The sequence below is a fragment of the Anomaloglossus baeobatrachus genome, chromosome 8 (genome assembly GCF_048569485.1).
Source record: "Anomaloglossus baeobatrachus isolate aAnoBae1 chromosome 8, aAnoBae1.hap1, whole genome shotgun sequence".
In the NCBI taxonomy this organism is placed as follows: Eukaryota; Metazoa; Chordata; class Amphibia; order Anura; family Aromobatidae; genus Anomaloglossus; species Anomaloglossus baeobatrachus.
Genome location: NC_134360.1, coordinates 62,543,485 through 62,561,809, shown reverse-complemented (window position 1 = coordinate 62,561,809; position 18,325 = coordinate 62,543,485). Strand labels below are relative to the sequence as shown.

General features: G+C 45.0%; 1 pseudogene; it reads left to right on the top strand.

Annotated features, from left to right (window-relative positions):
* The window catches only part of LOC142249821 (inter-alpha-trypsin inhibitor heavy chain H3-like), a 191,578-nt pseudogene that overhangs the window by 150,221 nt on the left and 23,032 nt on the right, over positions 1–18,325 (top strand).

The window sequence follows — 18,325 nt, the reverse complement described above, 5'->3', positions numbered from 1 at the left end:
CCCCCTTGGAGCGCCCACCAGAGATCACAGGGAGGAATGATGTGAAATCTGATGTGTGTGGTGTGTGCATGTGTATGCTATTTGATGTGTGTGTGTATGCTATCGGATCTGTGTGTGTGTGAGTGGGTGTTCTCATGTATGTGTATCAGTCAGATGTAGGGGAGCACAGTTGCACAGAGATCACAGGGAAGAATGATGTGAAATCTGGTGTGTGTGTGAGTCTTTATGAGTGTATGCTATCTGATGTGTGAGTGTGTGATCTGAAGTATGTGTGTCAGCCAAACGCTAGTGAGGCATGCAGTATACCTGCTGGGAGATCACACGGAGATCTGGGAGCCATACAGACACCCGGGGCTCGTAAGTATGACGATCCTGGGAAGGGGGGGTCCTACTTTTTGTGTGGGGGGGTAAACTTAACCCCAACCATGTCACCTCGAGAATAAGACACGCCCTGAAAATAAGACCTAGTGCTTTTTTTGGGGCAAAAAAAATATAAGACTGTGTCTTATTTTTGGGGAAACAAGGTAATATGGGAAAGGGGAGTTACACCAGGGCTTGGACAGAAGTTAGGGTCACGCTGGCGACTCAGACCTCGCTACTATCAAGCGTACTTCTGAGCTGAGGGACAGTGCACTCACTAGCCACCACACATTAGCATATGATAAAAGATCTTTAGAAATTCTTTTTCTATATATCTCTTTAGCTATGCTAGTGTCTACAGGAACGGTTAGGCAGGGATTAGCAATATGCCCCCAGAACTGCTCAGGGCTCTAGGTATATATTGGACCTGACAGGTTCCCTTTAAATGAAGTGAAGTTCCATTCATGGGTAACACCAACTTAATTATTCATCAAAAAAGGTTAAGAAAAACTATTGCTATCCCAATACTGTCATCAATCAGCCTAACTGCTGTTGACAGTTCTTAATAATGTGTCATGTATGCGTCTTTAACTAGAAAAATACCACCTTCAGATGTCACAGGTTTGTCACAGGTGACAGACAGTCATGTGGTTTCTGGCAATAGAAGGTCACAGCATTCGGCTGCGCAAAATGCTCCCTGACTTCCTATTGGCATCAAAAACGCCACTAAAAAACGCACCAAAAATCATTTATACAAACACAAATACACACTTTCTATATATATATTTTATATACTGTAATACCTTCACTGAATATTACACTTCTTTGTGAGTTCCCAAAAGATTGCAGCCCCCTCCCTTCCCCGAGACTGAGCTTAGAAAACCACTTACCACTGGAAATTTGGTTGAAAAGATCCAGGAATGAGTGGCATAAGATATGGATCATCAACCGTAATCTGGTTCAGCTCCCGGAAATCCACGCACGGTCGTAATCCATCATCTTTCTTTTTGACAAAGAAAAACCCTGCAGCGACTGGGGAGGACAAAGGCCTAATGTGCCCATTAGCCAGACTCTCAGTTATATACTCTTTGAGAGTCAATCTCTCCGGCCCGGACAAATTGTATAATCTGCATTTGGGCAACCTGGCCCCTGGTTTTAACCTTATCAAGCAGTTGTATGGTCTGTGCAGCGGACTGTTAACAGTTGGCGGCTTAGAAAGAAGATGGTACATAGAACTGTAAGCGCAACCCGGAAGTACAACTTACAGGCCTCCCAGAAGGAGACACACTGACTGTGATCCCCATCAAACCACTTCAGAGGAGGCAGTTTGGGCTCTGGAGCACTGGCCACCTGTCAATCCTCTCTGCACCATAAAAGGAGATTGGAATTGCAGCCGAACCGCCCCCCTTAGCTCTGCTACCTGGAGTGTTAATGCCAGCATTTGTTTCACTAGGCTGGTGACAGAGTCTATGGGTGTAGTAGGTTGGGCCGATGATAATCTCATGAGGTATGTAATGACAGAACAGGGGCAACTAGGCTGGCCCTCAGACTGCAGACCCTGCGCTGTCCCTTATCTCAGAGGTAGGCTTAATAGTAGCCAGGTCCGAGCCACCAGCGGCACCCTGACTCCTGTCCGAACCCTGATTTTATTTCCCCCTACACCCACTCTTGGGGCAGGCCAGAAAACACTAACAAAACCCCACAGAAATGACATGGACAAGGGAGAATGAAAACTCAAACACTCTGCACTCAAATTCACAGGAGAGACAATATGTGTACAGAGGAATAAAGAAAAGGGAAGGAAATAACTGTACAACAGGGGAACGTCCATACCACTCAAAATCACAACACAGATCACCATAAACACGTTCACCACAGAGACCGGGATCGCTGAAGCTATCATTGGCTCTGAGTAGCAAGGTCCAGAATCTTATACAGTCATATGAAAAAGTTTGGGCACCCCTATTAATGTTTACCTTTTTTCTTTATAACAATTTGTTTTTTTTCCAACATTTATTTCAGTTTCATATATCTAATAACTGATGGACTCAGTAATATTTCTGAATTAAAATGAGGTTTATTGTACTAACAGAAAATGTGCAATCCGCATGTAAACAAAATTTGACCAGTGCAAAAGTATGGGCACCTCAACATAAAAGTGACATTAATATTTTGTAGATCCTCCTTTTGCAAAAATAACAGCCTCTAGTCGCTTCCTGTAGCTTTTAATGAGTTCCTGGATCCTGGATGAAGGTATATTTGACCATTTCTGTTTACAAAACAATTCCAGTTCAGTTAAGTTTGATGGTCGCCGAGCATGGACAGCACGCTTCAAATCATCCCACAGATGTTCAATGATATTCAGGTCTGGGGACTGGGATGGCCATTCTAGAACATTGTAATTGTTCCTCTGCATGAATGCCTGAGTAGATTTGGAGTGGTGTTTTAGATCATTGTCTTGCTGAAATATCCATCCCCTGCGTAACTTCAACTTCGTCACTGATTCTTGCACATTATTGTCAAGAATCTGCTGATACTGAGTTGAATCCATGCGACCCTCAACTTTAACAAGATTCCCGGTGCCGGCATTGGCCACACAGCCCCAAAGCATGATGGAACCTCCACCAAATTTTACTGTGGGTAGCAAGTGCTTTTCCTGGAATGCTGTGTTTTTTTTGCCTCCATGGATAACGCCTTTTTGTATGACCAAACAACTCAATCTTTGTTTCATCAGTCCACAGGGCCTTCTTCCAAATTGTAACTGGCTTGTCCAAATGTGCTTTTGCATACCTCAGGCGACTCTGTTTGTGGCGTGCTTGCAGAAACGGCTTCTTTCGCATCACTCTCCCATACAGCTTCTCCTTGTGCAACGTGCGCTGTATTGTTGACCGATCCACATTGACACCATTTGCAGCAAGATGATGCTGCAGGTCTTTGGAGGTGGTTTGTGGATTGTCCTTGACTGTTCTCACCATTCTTCTTCTCTGCCTTTCTGATATTTTTCTTGGCCTGCCACTTCTGGGCTTAACAAGAACTGTACCTGTGTTCTTCCATTTCCTTACTATGTTCCTCACAGTGGAAACTGACAGTTTAAATCTCTGAGACAACTTTTGTATCCGTCCCCTGAACAACTATGTTGAATAATCTTTGTTTTCAGATCATTTGAGAGTTGTTTTGAGGAGCCCATGATGCCACTCTTCATAGGAGATTCAAATAGGAGAACAACTTGCAAGTGGCCACCTTAAATACCATTTCTCATGATTGGATATGCCTGCCTATGAAGTTTAAAGCTCAATGAGGTTACAAAACCAATTTAGTGGTTTAATAAGTCAGTAAAAAGTAATTAGGAGTGTTCAAATCAAGAAATTGATAAGGGTGCCCATACTTTTGCACCGGTCAAATTTTGTTTAAATGCGAATTGCACATTTTCTGTTAGTATAATAAACCTCATTTCAATCCAGAAATATTACTCAGTCCATCAGTTATTAGATATATGAAACTGAAATAGCTGTTGCAAAAATCCAAATTGTTATAAAGAAAAAAGGTTAACATTATTAGGGGTGTCCAAACTTTTTCATATGACTGTAAAGGGAGGAGATGGCTGAGATTGGTAATCAGCAACCTGCTGTTCTAGCAGAGTTCCTCAGGTCAGCAGGAATTAACTCTTGCAGGACTGAAGGACAGAGCACATGAAAGAGCCAACGCCCAGCTCTGGCTGAACAACTAGGAGACATCAGGTTGCCACCGTAACACCTAATGATTCTGGACCTGAACACCGCATGATATTGTGGCCTCCCTGAGGCTCAGTCGTCACAGGGTATTGCATCTGACTTAGGGTGTAATACTCATCCCGGGTAAGGAAGAGGTGAACCACTGGTTTTCACTTACACAACACAACCAGGAAATGAGTAAGCAGTTACTCAACACATAGCTTACCAGCATTCTCACAGAAACTGGGCTAGAGTTGGTCATCATAACAACGGGACATCCCCACCACCAGCGAGTCATCAGGAAAGTGGGGGCAGCATGAGGGAAGTGAGGGACACTCAGACTTTTACCTCAGACTAGTCTGAGACGCAGAAGTAGGGTCGCTGAGGGCTGCCTGGGAGCAGTGCTTGAGAGCTCTCCTGGGAACGACAGGAGAGAGGGCCCGAACATCAGGGACGCACAAGACCACAGTCGCTGGAGGGCGTGCTTAAGAGCTTCTTCAGATATGACCAGGCAGACTGGAAGAAGCAGGAGACAACCGGGGGAGATAGTGAGACAGAGAAACATGGTAGCCGACTGGATAGCCTAACAGCCCCTTTGGGACTGGCGCAGTCAGGTTGCAGAACCCTATGATAGCATACACTTCACGTTGCGCCATCAGAATCTGCAGGGAAGGGGGATTTCACGTCCCATTGCCCACCACAAACGTCCCGGGGCACAGCAGCATATAGGGTCCAGAATCATGATTACAGTCAGGCCCCATAGCGGATCCGCGCTGCTTGCAAACGGGATGGGAACTTTGCACCCATTCACCTTGCACCCATTTATTGACACCGATGGGGCCACAGAGCCGGGTCAAGCTGTCAAGGGAGAAAGTTGGTTCAGACTGCTAATAGAGTCTAGTTCAGGGCAAATCCAAAGGACGGGTCCAAATTAGCTATCTGTACAGATATAATGAGACTCAATAATCAATGAACACAGGACATGTTCTCTGATTGAGCCCAGGCTTGCGTCTGAACTTGTGTATTAAAAAAGATTTGTGATTATACCATACAATATTCGATTTCAACCTTGAAGAAAGAACAGGGAGTGATCATCCCACATATTACAGCTGCGGGAAAATCATAATTATAAAATTCTCTCAGTATATTCCGGCCTGATTATCTAGTTAGCACATTTTTTCTCTGTGTGAAATCACTGATAAGACTTTCACTAAGAAGGACTTCACTGTCCATTGTTTATGCATCTACTTGTCCTTGGGTAACCCTCTCTTGAACATACAGCTGAGAATCATTATGGCGTCTGTGCGATTGCCATATAGACACACAGATAATTATGCAACTACATCTATATTTTGATTATTTCTATACACAGATAACACTGGGGAACAATTTGAAAAAAAAATTCTGTTGAGTTAGGTTTTTGAGCTGATTTATACTAAAATTGGCATGCTGATTCCAAAAATGTGGTCAGTTTTTTTCTATCACGTCAAGTTTTTCCTCCTCAACTTACCTGCCATAGAAGCACAATTGCACTGATTTCTGTATTAAGACTTGTTATCTGAGTACAATTCGACTCATATAGAGCTACGTGGCAACTTGTAAGAGTAGTCACAACTGAGACAGTGTGGTGAGAGGTGTGTGCAGCTCCCAATACGTCATAATTATCAATATCTTTACACAAAAAATGTATCATAGTAGGAATAAATAGGATTTGTGATAGCTTTTCTCTTTACATTGGGCGCTTAGTTGTAATTTATATATCTTTTATGATTTTTTTCTTTGTTAGTTTTCAAAGCTTGTAACTTTCCATCTCAGTGTTTTATTTACTTTTGTACATATTTCCTCTGTTTCAGATCATGTCTGCTCCTTCTTCCTCTCGTCGTAAATGCCTAAACAACCCTGACTCCTTCTGCTATATTTGTGGTGCTTTCACCATTCCAGTTCAAAGGGCAAACATCAGTGCATTTGTCAAACAAGCATATTTTGCATATTTTAAAGTAAAACTCGGTGATCAAGATAAGCCATGGGCCCCTCACATAGTGTGCAAGCAGTGTGTCAAGAGTTTACGGATGTGGACCAAAGGAACACGTGAAAAGTTGGCATTTGGTATCCCCATGGTGTGGAGAGAGCAAAAAAGTCATTCCACAGACTGTTACTTCTGTTTAGTGAAAACATCAGGATTTAAACAGGAAAAATAAAAGTAAAATAGAATATCCAAATCTACCGTCAGCTATCAGACCAATGCCTCATTCAGCTGAAATTCCAGTGCCAGTTTTCGAACAGCTACCATCTCTAGAAGTTCTGAGTGATGTTGACGAACACAGTGACAGCAATGATGCAGAATTTGAAATTCACAAGGATTCAGTTCGTAAGGGATTTGATCAGCACGAGTTAAATGATTTAGCACGTGAATTGGGCTTATCAAAAAAAGCTTCAGAATTACTAGCATCAAGGCTGAACAGTTACTTGAACAAGGAGCGAAGGTATCATACTTTCGTACTAGAGAAAGTACATTTTTGCAGTACTTTCGGTGTGACAGCGGTTTTGTGTTTTGCCATAATATTCCTGGTTTACTACAAGAATTAGGGCTTTCAATGTACAATCCAAATGAATGGCGACTGTTTATTGATAGCTCAAAGCGGAGTCTTAAGTGTGTCCTTCTACACAATGGCAATTTATTTGGTGCAGTCCTTATTGGGCATTCTGTCTCTCTTTGTGAAGAACATGGAGCTGTAAAGAGAGTTATTGAGTTATTGAAATATGACACACACAATTGGATCATCTGTGTTGACCTTAAAATGGTGTGCTTCCTTCTTGGTCAGCAATGTGGGTACACAAAGTATCCCTGCTTTCTCTGTATGTGGGATAGCAGAGCTCGAGAAAAGCATTGGGTCGAATTGGCCTCCAAGATCTTGTCTTAAACCTGGAGATCCTAACATTCTACATCAGCCACTTGTTGACAGGAAGAATATACTATTCCCACCTCTGCACATAAAACTAGGTCTCATGAAGCAATTTGTAAAAGCATTGCCAACTGACGGCGACTGTTTTAAGTACATCATGTTGGCACTTCCTGGACTGTCCATTGAAAAAAATCAAGGCTGGTGTGTTTGATGGTCATCAAAGATGAACATTTCACCGGGACTATGTCAGATCTTGAGAAGAATGCTTGGTTATCATTCAAAGACGTCGTCAAGAACTTTCTTGGAAATACACGTGCAAGTAATTACAAAGAAATTGTTCAGAAACTATTGGAGAGCTACAAAGCGCTTGGTTGCAACATGAGTATTAAACTACATTTTCTGCATTGCCATCTTGCCAACTTTCCGGAAAATCTTGGTGCTGTTAGCGATGAGCAAGGTGAACGATTTCACCAAGATTTGAAGGTTATAGAAGACCGTTACCAGGGTAGATGGGATGTACATATGATGGCTGACTATTGCTGGAGCATCAAACGTGATTGTCCTCAAGTTAAACACTCCAGAAAAAGCTATAAATGTACATTTTTACCTTAAATACTTGCATATATATATATTTATATATATGCAAAAAGAGCCACAGCCACACCATGATTTACCAGACACATATATGGATAATAACCATCATAATATGCAAGCCTGACGAAGGCTTCCAGCCGAAACGGCCGTCGGGAAGGACGCGGACAACACTCTCTGACCACCGTCTCTTCCAGGTATAGTGTAATATCTGACAATTGTACCATGCTTTTGTGGAGGTTTTCCCCTTTGTGCATACAGACATTATGGCTACATTAGTTATGCTATCTACTATCTGATTAGGGACCCACATGGATGGAATATGAGGAGAAAGTTCTCCCTTTACTATATAACGATATAGCTCTGCCTGGTAGACTTTGTACTTATATATCCATCTACCTTTATCACTGTGTTATGTGCATAATGTGACCATTGTTTTATGAACACATTATGCCATTGTTGTTTAATATGTCAGCTTACAAATTGTTGTCAATACAGGTAAAGTGCATCATTAGATATATTCACTGATACGCAGTTCTTGAGGTTCCCCTATTGCTTAATATGTTATTCTAACTTCGTTCTTTAGAGTCTATATATTGTAATTTAATTGGGTACCCAGACGCATGGGATATGTGGGAAATTGTTCCCTCCCTATATTGATGCAATTTTGCCTGTTGACATTTGTATCTATATATCTAGTACAAACCATCATTTTGCTTTTCACATGCAAAATGACTGATGTCATGTGATTATATTATGGATATACTACCTATTTGACAAATTGTCTGTACATTGTGGTCATTGATTGATTGCCCGTGCCCTCACTTGTACTGTGCCGCCTTGCACCTACCCCTATGCTAATAAAGATTTCACTTTTGCACTTTGGATTTTGGTCGTGTGTTTTCTCCTCGTTATATATTTATATATATATATATATATATATATATATATATATATCCTTTGTAAAAAACATGATAGTGTTAAAAAACATATTTGTCATGCCTATTTCTTATATATTTCATTTTTTGTTCATATTTGTACTATTTAAAAAACAAACAAACACTTTTTATGTACAGTAGTTTACATATTTTTGAGAAGACAAAAATCCTATAGTTCAAAAACTTGACGTGATAGAGAAAAACTGAGATCATTTCTGGATTCAGCATCCAAAAATTAATTAAGAACAGTTGTCTGACCTAACTCCTAAAAAATTGCGTTCCCCAGTGTAATCTTATTACATTTGAAAAACCAACCTATAGCCCAGGCTACCTTCACAAAGCCATTCACAGCAACCCTAAATACCAATGGCCCGGTGACTAGTCAGCCCTGAGGCCCCGTGGGCACGTCAATATCTACTGACTGTAGCTGAAATGACTGTAATCCAGTTTCACATGATCATGTTTCTAGTGTTTATTGCTTTCTTGTGTGATGACCTGTCTTGGTTATCTCTCCTTCACTGTAGCAAGCTGAAAAATGTGACCTGCCTCTAATTTTTCTTCTTTCTACTATTCCAAACTCCTCCTTTATGTCTGTCTAAGATGGGATCATGTTTCACATGCTAGGCAGCAGATAATAAATGCAGAGCAAGTGAGCAACAGAACAGCCAAGCTGCCGGAGTAGGCTATGTTCGCACGCTGCATCTTTTTCTGACCACAAAAATGCAGCGTTTTTGGCCACAAAAAAAGCACAAAAACGCATCCGCGGCAAAAACACGTCAAAAAAAGCATGTGTTTTTGTGGGTTTTTTGATTCATTTTTCTCCAATGCATTCAATGGGTGAAAAACGCAGTGAAAAACCACAAAAGGAGTTGACATGCAGCATGTTTGTGGTCACCACAAAGACGCAGCCAAAGAAAAACTGCACTGTGCGGACAGCAAAAATTAAATCTCATAGACTTTGCTGGGGAAGGAAATTCATGCAGTTTTGAGACCAAAACTGCACCCAAAAAACATGCAAAAACGCAGCACATAGACTAAATCTACCCTAAAAATTTAATAGAGGGGCATGTAGGCTGTTGTAAACAGACAGTATATATGAGAGGAGAGCAAAAAACATGGAAACTGTAGTCCTTTACACCCATAGCAAGTGCTGGCAGCAATAAAACAAAGGCGCTGCACAGAGCTGGGCAGGATAATGAAATAGAACCATAAATGCTTCTAAGAAATGGTGACATCATTAATTATACATACATAAATAGGCATTTTGAGAGAGACAGATATGTGTGCATACGTACGTACGTACATACATACATACATACATACATACATACATATATATATATATATATATATATATATATACACACAGTATATACATGAAGTGGCCGCAGGTCTGACCGCGGCTGAGTTCCCATAATCTGCGCAAACAAAATCCCCACGCTCAGATTTTATGTAAGGGTACATTTCTTTACTGGTAAATATTTCAATGACACGCAGCTGGCTTAGCAGCACACATAACCAGGGTTTGCTATCCGGGTCTTTAACTTCAGACACACGGCGCAGAACACAAACAAAACAGCAATGATAAACAAGAATTATGTCCCTGACTTGCCCTATAGGTTATATTACCAGTCCAAAACATAAGGAGGAAGGGCTCCCACGTAGCAGGCCTGGACTCCGGGTAACCGGCGGTGACTCCAAGGGAGAGAAGTGGAAGATCTTCAGCCCTCTCAACAGAGCACTAGCTTACAGTCTCTTGGTACGGAGGAAGGAGACGGTCCGGAGGTCCCTTGAGTCCAGTATCCCGTCTGCAGCAGTTCTGGCAATCCCTCACACTTCAGCGATGAGGGCAGTCCGAGGCAGGTCTGTTCAGGTCCAGCTCCAGTAGCTCAATGTCCTTTTCCCGCACTTTTACTTCCTGTACAACAAGTGCCTGAGGGAGGGGATCAGATTTTACAGCGTCCACCCCTCGAGCAGTTTCAGCACTTGTCCACAAGGTGGCATCACCATCCTGTGTAATGTCAGTCTCCATGTCCATTTTAATCACAAAACAGTCAGAGCTGCTCGCCTCGTTACATATCCCCCCACTGAAAGGTTGGCAGTCCCTGTCCACATTCACAAGTTCCAAGGCGGTGAGGACTGAGGCTGTGGCAGGGGGAGGCTGAGAAGCGGACCATACATACTGGTCCCTATAAGACTGTCCAGGAGGAACCCCGGCAGTGGTGCGGGTAGTACGCCGCAGAGGTTGTTTTCCCTCTACTCTATCACCGGTTACACTCTCTACCTCCATCAGTTCCCTAGAGGGAGAGCCAGTCTGAGCAGGCGGGTAATCAGTCCCGGAGTCAACAAGGTCACTATGCTGAGTAATATCAATGGTGTCAGTCATGTCAGCAGTGTCATCCTCACCGGGTACTGTGGTCAGGGGGTCAGGCTGGGATCGGCAGGGGCGCAACATATTCCGATGCAAGGTGCGAGAGTTGCCGCTATCTTCGCCCCGGACTCTGTACACATGACCATCTGGGTAGGGACGCTCAACTACCCGATAGACTTCAGCTTCCCACTTAGCTCGGAGTTTTCCTTGAGGCTTCTTAATACGAACCAGGACTAGCTGTCCTACTTCTAAGGGTTCTTCCTGTACGGGGAGCGGGTCAGCATGTCTCTGGCCCCGGATTTGTTGGCCTACCAGTCGGTATACAGTTTCCATCTTCTGACGGTGAGTGTGTAGCCAGAATGGATAGGTACCGACGGTATCTTTTTCAGGACTGGTCAGGTTTAGGTCATGGATCCCTTTTCCTGGGCGGCCAAAGAGAAGGGTGTGTGGGGTAAAGCCCGTCACGGAGTGGACTTGATTGATGTAGGCCCACACTAGATTTGGGAGGAATTGGGGACATTGGTCTTTCTTGTCATCGGCTAAGGTGCGGATCAACTGGAGTAGAGTCCGGTTAAAGCGCTCACATGCACCATTCCCCTGTGGGTGGTAAGGGGTGGTTCTGGACTTCTGGATCCCATACATCCGATGCAGCTCCTTGATAATTTGACCTTCAAAACAAGCCCCCTGATCAGAGTGCAACCTCTCCGGACACCCATAGACCTGGATGAACTGTCGACAGATGGCCCGTGCAGCTGACTCGACAGTCTGATCTTTGGTAGCAACAGCAACTGCGAATTTTGTGAAATGGTCTACCATAACCAGACAGTATTGGTAGCCACCACTCGCCGTCCCAATTGACAGGTAGTCCACCATCAACAGCTCAAGGGGCCGGGATGTCTCAACTGTTTGGACAGGTGCACGCTGCTCAGCGGACTTGTAAAGCTCACAGGTGCGACAGGCTTGGCAGACATCTTCAACCAGCTTGCGGAGTCCCGGACAGTAGATGGACTGTTGGATCCACTGGAAGGTCTTGTCTATCCTAAAGTGGCCATTCCTCTTGTCTGCTTCTCCCACCATCTCACGGGCCTTTTGGGCCGGCACTACAACCTGTAGGCACTCCTCCAGCATGTGGGATAGGAAGATCCTCCGGTATAGCACTCCTCTCAGAATCAGATGATCCCATTGGCTGAGCAGGGTCAGGGTACTGGTGGACAGTCGTGACCGCGTGTCAGAGGACGGCTTCTGCTGCTGCTTCACTCATTGTTTGAGTAGGGCACATTCAGCATTCCGGTCCTGGATTCTGCACCATTCCTGTGGGGGCAATGGGGACCCTACTGGAGTGCCAGCCTCATCCACAGCATACTGGCGACAATCCATCATCTGCCGGGCTAGTCTTGCGAAGTCAGGCATCTTGTCTCCTTCCAGCTCCTCGTCCCGGTCCTTAGTGGGCGAGGGGAATGTCCTTCTGGACAGGCTGTCCGCATTCTGATTTTCAGCCCCAGCTCTATATTTAATCTTGTAGTTAAACTTGGAGAGCCGAGCCATCCATCGCTGCTCCATAGCCCCAAGTTTCGCATTTTCTAAGTGGGCCAAAGGGTTGTTATCCGTCAGGACTAGTACTTCTGTCCCCGTCAGATATCCGGAAAATTTCTCAGTCATTGCCCACTTCAAGGCCAACAGCTCCAGCCGGAATGAACTGTAATTGGTGGGATTCTTTTCACCTTCATGTAGGGACCTACTGGCATAGGCTACAACACGTTCCTTGCCTTCTTGTACCTGTGAGAGTACTGCCCCCAGACCCTGTAGGCTGGCATCAGTATGTAATTGGAAGGGCAGGGTGTAATCCTGGTGTAATCTGAATATGCCAGGATGGGGGACGACGTCAAGGCACCCTTTAGAGCTTGGAAGGACTCTTCTTGGGTAGGTCCCCAATTGATGAGTCGTCCCCTGGGTGGTTCCTCGAAGCAGGTCGTGCAGTGGTGCGGCAAGCCGGGCGAAGTTCTTGACGAACCGGCGGTAGTTGCCTGCCAGTCCCAGGAAAGCCCTGACCTCCTTGACAGTTGTGGGCTGTGGCCAGTCCCGTACAGCGGCTATTTTCTCCGGCGATGGTTGTACACCTTCGGCCGAGATCCTGTGGCCCAGGTAATCGATCTCCTGCTGTAGAAGATGGCACTTGCTGGGTTTCAACTTCAAGCCATGTTCCCTTAGCCTCTGGAACACGCGGCCCAGCTTCTGTAGATGTTCTTCGAACGTGGCTGAATAGACCATAATGTCATCAAGGTAGATGAGGGTGAAGTCGAAATTGAAGTCTCCCAAGCAGCGTCCATCAGCCTCTGGAAAGTTCCCGGCGCGTTGTTCAGGCCGAAGGGCATCCTGTCAAACTCGTACAGACCCATGGGTAGGATGAAAGCGGTCTTTTCTCTGTCCTTTTCGCTCATGGGTACCTGCCAATAGCCGCTTGCCAGATCCAGGGAGGAAAAGTACTTGGCTTTCTTCAGAGCCGTCAGGGATTCTTCGATCCTCGGCAAAGGGTATGAGTCCCGGACGATGCAAGCATTCAGGCGGCGGTAGTCCACACAGAACCTCAGGGATCCATCTTTCTTTTTAACTATTACCACCGGTGCAGCCCAGGGGCTCTGGCTCTCTCGTACCACTCCGGCATGGAGCATGGAGTTCAGGAGGTTTTTCACTTCTTGGTATTGCTGGGGGGGTATCTGCCGGTATCTCTCGCGGATAGGAGAAGCGTTACCTGTAGGGATCTCGTGTTGGATACTGGTGGTGCATCCAAAGTCGGTATCATGCCGGGCAAAGGACGCATGGTGTTCCTGCAGTAGTTTTTCCACCTGGGACACTTCCTGTTTAGAGTATTGGGATGTATCCAGCTGACACTTCTCTAGCAGCTCTTTTCCAGCTTCAGTGTCATCTGTGGCAGTGGCCATGGCGGAGACAGTTACTGTCCAGTCTCCCTCTGCCGATGGGGCAAACTGGAGGGGGCCCCTGGGATTCACCTCTGTAGGTAGGGCGTAAACTCTGGCGAGCTGTGTCCCCGCTTCTAGGTCGACGCCTACACTAGCCGTATTGCTCAGACGGACAGGGATCCTTCCCCTCCTCATGACAGCCAGAGTGTGAGCGACTAATGGGTTCAGTTTACCCTCCCTCGGGGTTTGCGGCTCAATCAGTACCTCCACGCCTTCAAGCGGTCTTGTGGTGCTAAGGGGTAGCGAGATAATTGTCTCCTTTTCAGCCGGTAAGGTGATCCTAGTGTGGCGAGGCATGGTGATAGTGGCTATGGGCCGTTGTTCCTCTGCCATTTGCTGTAGGCTGCAGGCCCGAACCACTCTTTGGAATGCTCGGCAGGTGGCCCCGTGTGTGGTAACTTCCTGCCAGTACTTGGGTCCCCGCTTGGTAAACAATACCAGGTCTAGGTCTTTCAGGATGTTCGTCCCAATAATCATGGGCGTTTCCGGACTGAAGCCTTCTTTGACCACGATTATCCCCCTCTTCCCAAGGTCCTGTCCACACATTTCGGTGCTCATCCAAGCTACTCCCGTTACTGGAATGGGTAGATTATTGGCCGCTTTGATCTTGAGGACGGTATTCGGGTCATAAGCAGCCCGTGGTTGTAGATATTTCTCGTAAAACTGCTCTGAGATGGTGGACACCTGGGATCCAGTATCCATTAGTCCTTACACGGCAACCTCCTCTAGCATTACTTTCAATGTCGGGCTGCTTGATGCAAGCTGGCTCCTTTGTTGGTTGCTTTTCTCTTTGGCCTTCCCGGTCGAGTGAGCCTCCTCAGCCGGGGTGTCTAGTTTAAAGGTGCCCACTGTTGAGAGGCACGGCTTGGCGGTTCTAGTGAATAGGCCTGGGGCACCATCCGCTGTTTCGAGTGAAACTCCGCTTGCTGGGGTGTTTGAGAGTCCATTCGATGGAACGGCTGCGGGTCGAGTTGGAAGGAGCTCTGGGGGCAGCGGTTTGCTCTGTGACGGGGGTCACCACATGTCCAGCACTTTCCCATAGGCCGGCTAGGTTGCCGTCTCACTTGCCTATCCGCCTGTCGGTCTAATGTGAGCTGCAGCACCTGCTTCTGTAAATCCGCCACCATTTGCTTCAGTTCCTCCCTGTCGCTGTTCGGAGTATTTGTACTGTACATGGATCTGCAAGTAGCGCTATAAGTCTCTGTTCCCGTAACAGGTCCCCTAGAACGTTCTATGGCTTCTTGTTTAACCTCAGCAAATGTAAGGGCTGGATTTATCCGGAGTAAGTCCTGCAATGAGCGGTTGAGATACGGATCTCTCAGTCCTATTATGAATTGGTCCCTCAGCACCAGGTCGCGGGAGGATGTACCAGCTAGATTTTCTCCAGTTTTGCAGGCTTGTTCCAGCAGTACTTGGAGGGCGTTCGCATATCAGGGAATGTCCTCCCACTCGAGCTGTGTATGCTGGAAGAACATGTAGCGCAGTGTTCCCAGGTATCTGGTCGGCCCATAGGTGTTCTCTAGCACCCGCATCAAGTAATCTAATGTACGCTAGCCCCTAACCGTCTCCAGTCTGACCGTCGTCCATGCCTCCCCCTCTAACGTCAGCATAGCCATTTCCGCTAAGGTCTTAGAATCAACATTATACATTTCCCCCACTATCCTAAGTTGTTCCGCCCATTCAGGTACAGGGTAATTCCGTCCGTTAAACTTTCTCACTTGATTTACAGTAGACGCCGGAGGAGCTGTCTGACTATAAGCTACCACCGGGAGGGGATTTTGCTGGTCACAGATCCTGCCGACTACGCCAGATGAAGTGGCCGCAGGTCTGACCGCGGCTGAGTTCCCATAATCTGCGCCAACAAAATCCCCACGCTCAGATTTTATGTAAGGGTACATTTCTTTACTGGTAAACATCTCAATGACACACGCAGCTGGCTTAGCAGCACACATAACCAGGGTTTGCTATCCTGGTCTTTAACTTCAGACACACGGCGCAGAACAAAGACAAAACAGCAATGATAAACAAGAATTCTGTCCCTGACTTGCCCTATAGGTTATATTACCAGTCCAAAACACAAGGAGGAAGGGCTCCCACGTAGCAGGCCTGGACTCCGGGTAACCGGCGGTGACTCCAAGGGAGAGAAATGGAAGATCTTCAGCCCTCTCAACAGAGGACTAGCTTACAGTCTCTTGGTACGGAGGAAGGAGATGGTCTGGAGGTCCCTTGAGTCCAGTATCCCGTCTGCAGCAGTTCTGGCAATCCCTCACACTTCAGCGATGAGGGCAGTCCGAGGCAGGTCTGTTCAGGTCCAGCTCCAGTAGCTCAATGTCCTTTTCCCGCACTTTTACTTCCTGTACAACAAGTGCCTGAGGGAGGGGATCAGATTTTACAGCGTCCACCCCTCGAGCAGTTTCAGCACTTGTCCACAAGGTGGCAGCACCATCCTGTGTAATGTCAGTCTCCATGTCCATTATAATCACAAAACAGTCAGAGCTGCTCGCCTCATTACATACACACACTCAAACACACTCAAAAATTCATTAAATCATATGATATTTTCTAATACCTTCACTGGATATTAACCCCTTAACGACTGCGGGCAGTAATATTATGTCCTAGCGGTCATAATGTTACTGCCTGCGGTCTGCCGCCGGAAGCATGCAGCGATCGGCGCACATCTTAGCTGAATTTCACAGCTGAGATGTGTGCCTGCCAGGTACGAGCAGAATCGTTATCTGCTCTTGCCGTTTAACCCCTTAAATGGTGCTGTCAATATGTGACAGCGCCATTATAACGGCATCGGCGGTAAACATTTATTCACCGGCTGATACCGAAAGGTATTTGACGTGATCACGTGACTTCCGGTGGTTGTCATGGTAGCACAGGGTCATGTGATGACTCCTGTAGCTGACATGAAATACTTTCGGTTTCACCCGGACCGGAGCTGGGTGATGGAGAAAATGAGCATATCTGCTGTTTACAGCTGTATAGCTGTGATCAGCAGATATGGCAGAGCGATCGGATTGTTGATCCATATAGCCCCCTAGGGGGACTAGTAAAATTAAAACAAAAAAGTTAAAAAAAGTTTTAAAAAATTAAAAAAAAATAAAACTAGCTAAAAGTTCAAACACCCCCCTTTCGCCCCATTGAAAATTAAAGGGTTAAAAAAATAAAAAAAAATATACACATATTTGGTATCACCGCGTTCAGAAACGCCCGATCAAAATATAAAATCAGTTAATATAATCAGTAAACGGCGTAGAAGCAAAAAAATTCAAAACGCCAAAATTACATTTTTTGGTCGCCATGAATTTTGCGCAAAATGCAATAGCAGGCTATCAAAACGTAGCATCTGCACAAAAATGGTACAGTTAAAAACGGCAGCCTGAGATGCAAAAAATAAGCCATCACTGAGCCATAGATCCCGAAAAATGAGAACGCTACGGGTCATGGAATATGGCTTTTTGGACAAACATCTGATTTTTTTAACCCCTTATATAAAAGTAAACCTATACATGTTTGGTGTCTACGGGCACGCACTGACCTGAGGCATCACACCCACACATCAGTTTTACCATATAGTGAACACAGTGAATAAAATATCTCAAAAACAACTTTTTTTTTCCAATTTTTCCGAATTTGGAATTTTGTTGCTGTTTTCCAGTACAATAAATGGTAAAACTTATGGTTTTATTTAAAAGTACAGCTCATTCCACAAAAAGTGAGCCCTCACATGACCATATTGACTGAAAAATAAAAAAGTTACGTCTCTCGGAAAAAGAATGGCGAAAAAAACAGAAAGCGAAAAATCGGCCGGTCGTGAAGGGGTATTAAACTTCTCTCTGTGACCCAAAAAGAAGTTAGGTAAGCCTCTTCACAGTTCTTGCAACTCCCATAGATATGTATGGAGAGAGCACTGCAAGCATATCCACCTTTCCATTCACAGTGACTGTGATAGGGAATGGTCCTAGATATGGGAACACCAGCTATTAGATATTTATTGCTTATGCATAGATATGCAGTAAATGTCTAAAATGGGAATAACCCAATAATTGCATTGAAATAGGTTTACATATTAATTTTCTTTTCTCTTTCTTCCTAGCTTTTCCAAGTTATTACCAATCTTCTCAAAATTTTGGTAAGTAATTCTTTCAATTGAAAAACAACATAACATCTGCCATGCACATAGTTATATTGCAGCTTTTTTTTCGCATTCATGAAGCCTTCAAGAGTTGTATATTGTTAATTTTAAACACAGGACATTCCATATTATCACTGGTTATATTATCATCATCAAGTAAAGGCAGAAATGGTATTTTACACTTTCTGCCTTCCTTATCACTATGTACACATGACTTATATGAGCTCTGTGGAGACAGTCACCTCTATCGTTGGTCCTGGCGATTCCGTGATCACCTGTATATTGATCACATAACTCTGTCTGGGTGTAACTAGCCCTGTCCGTTTTCCT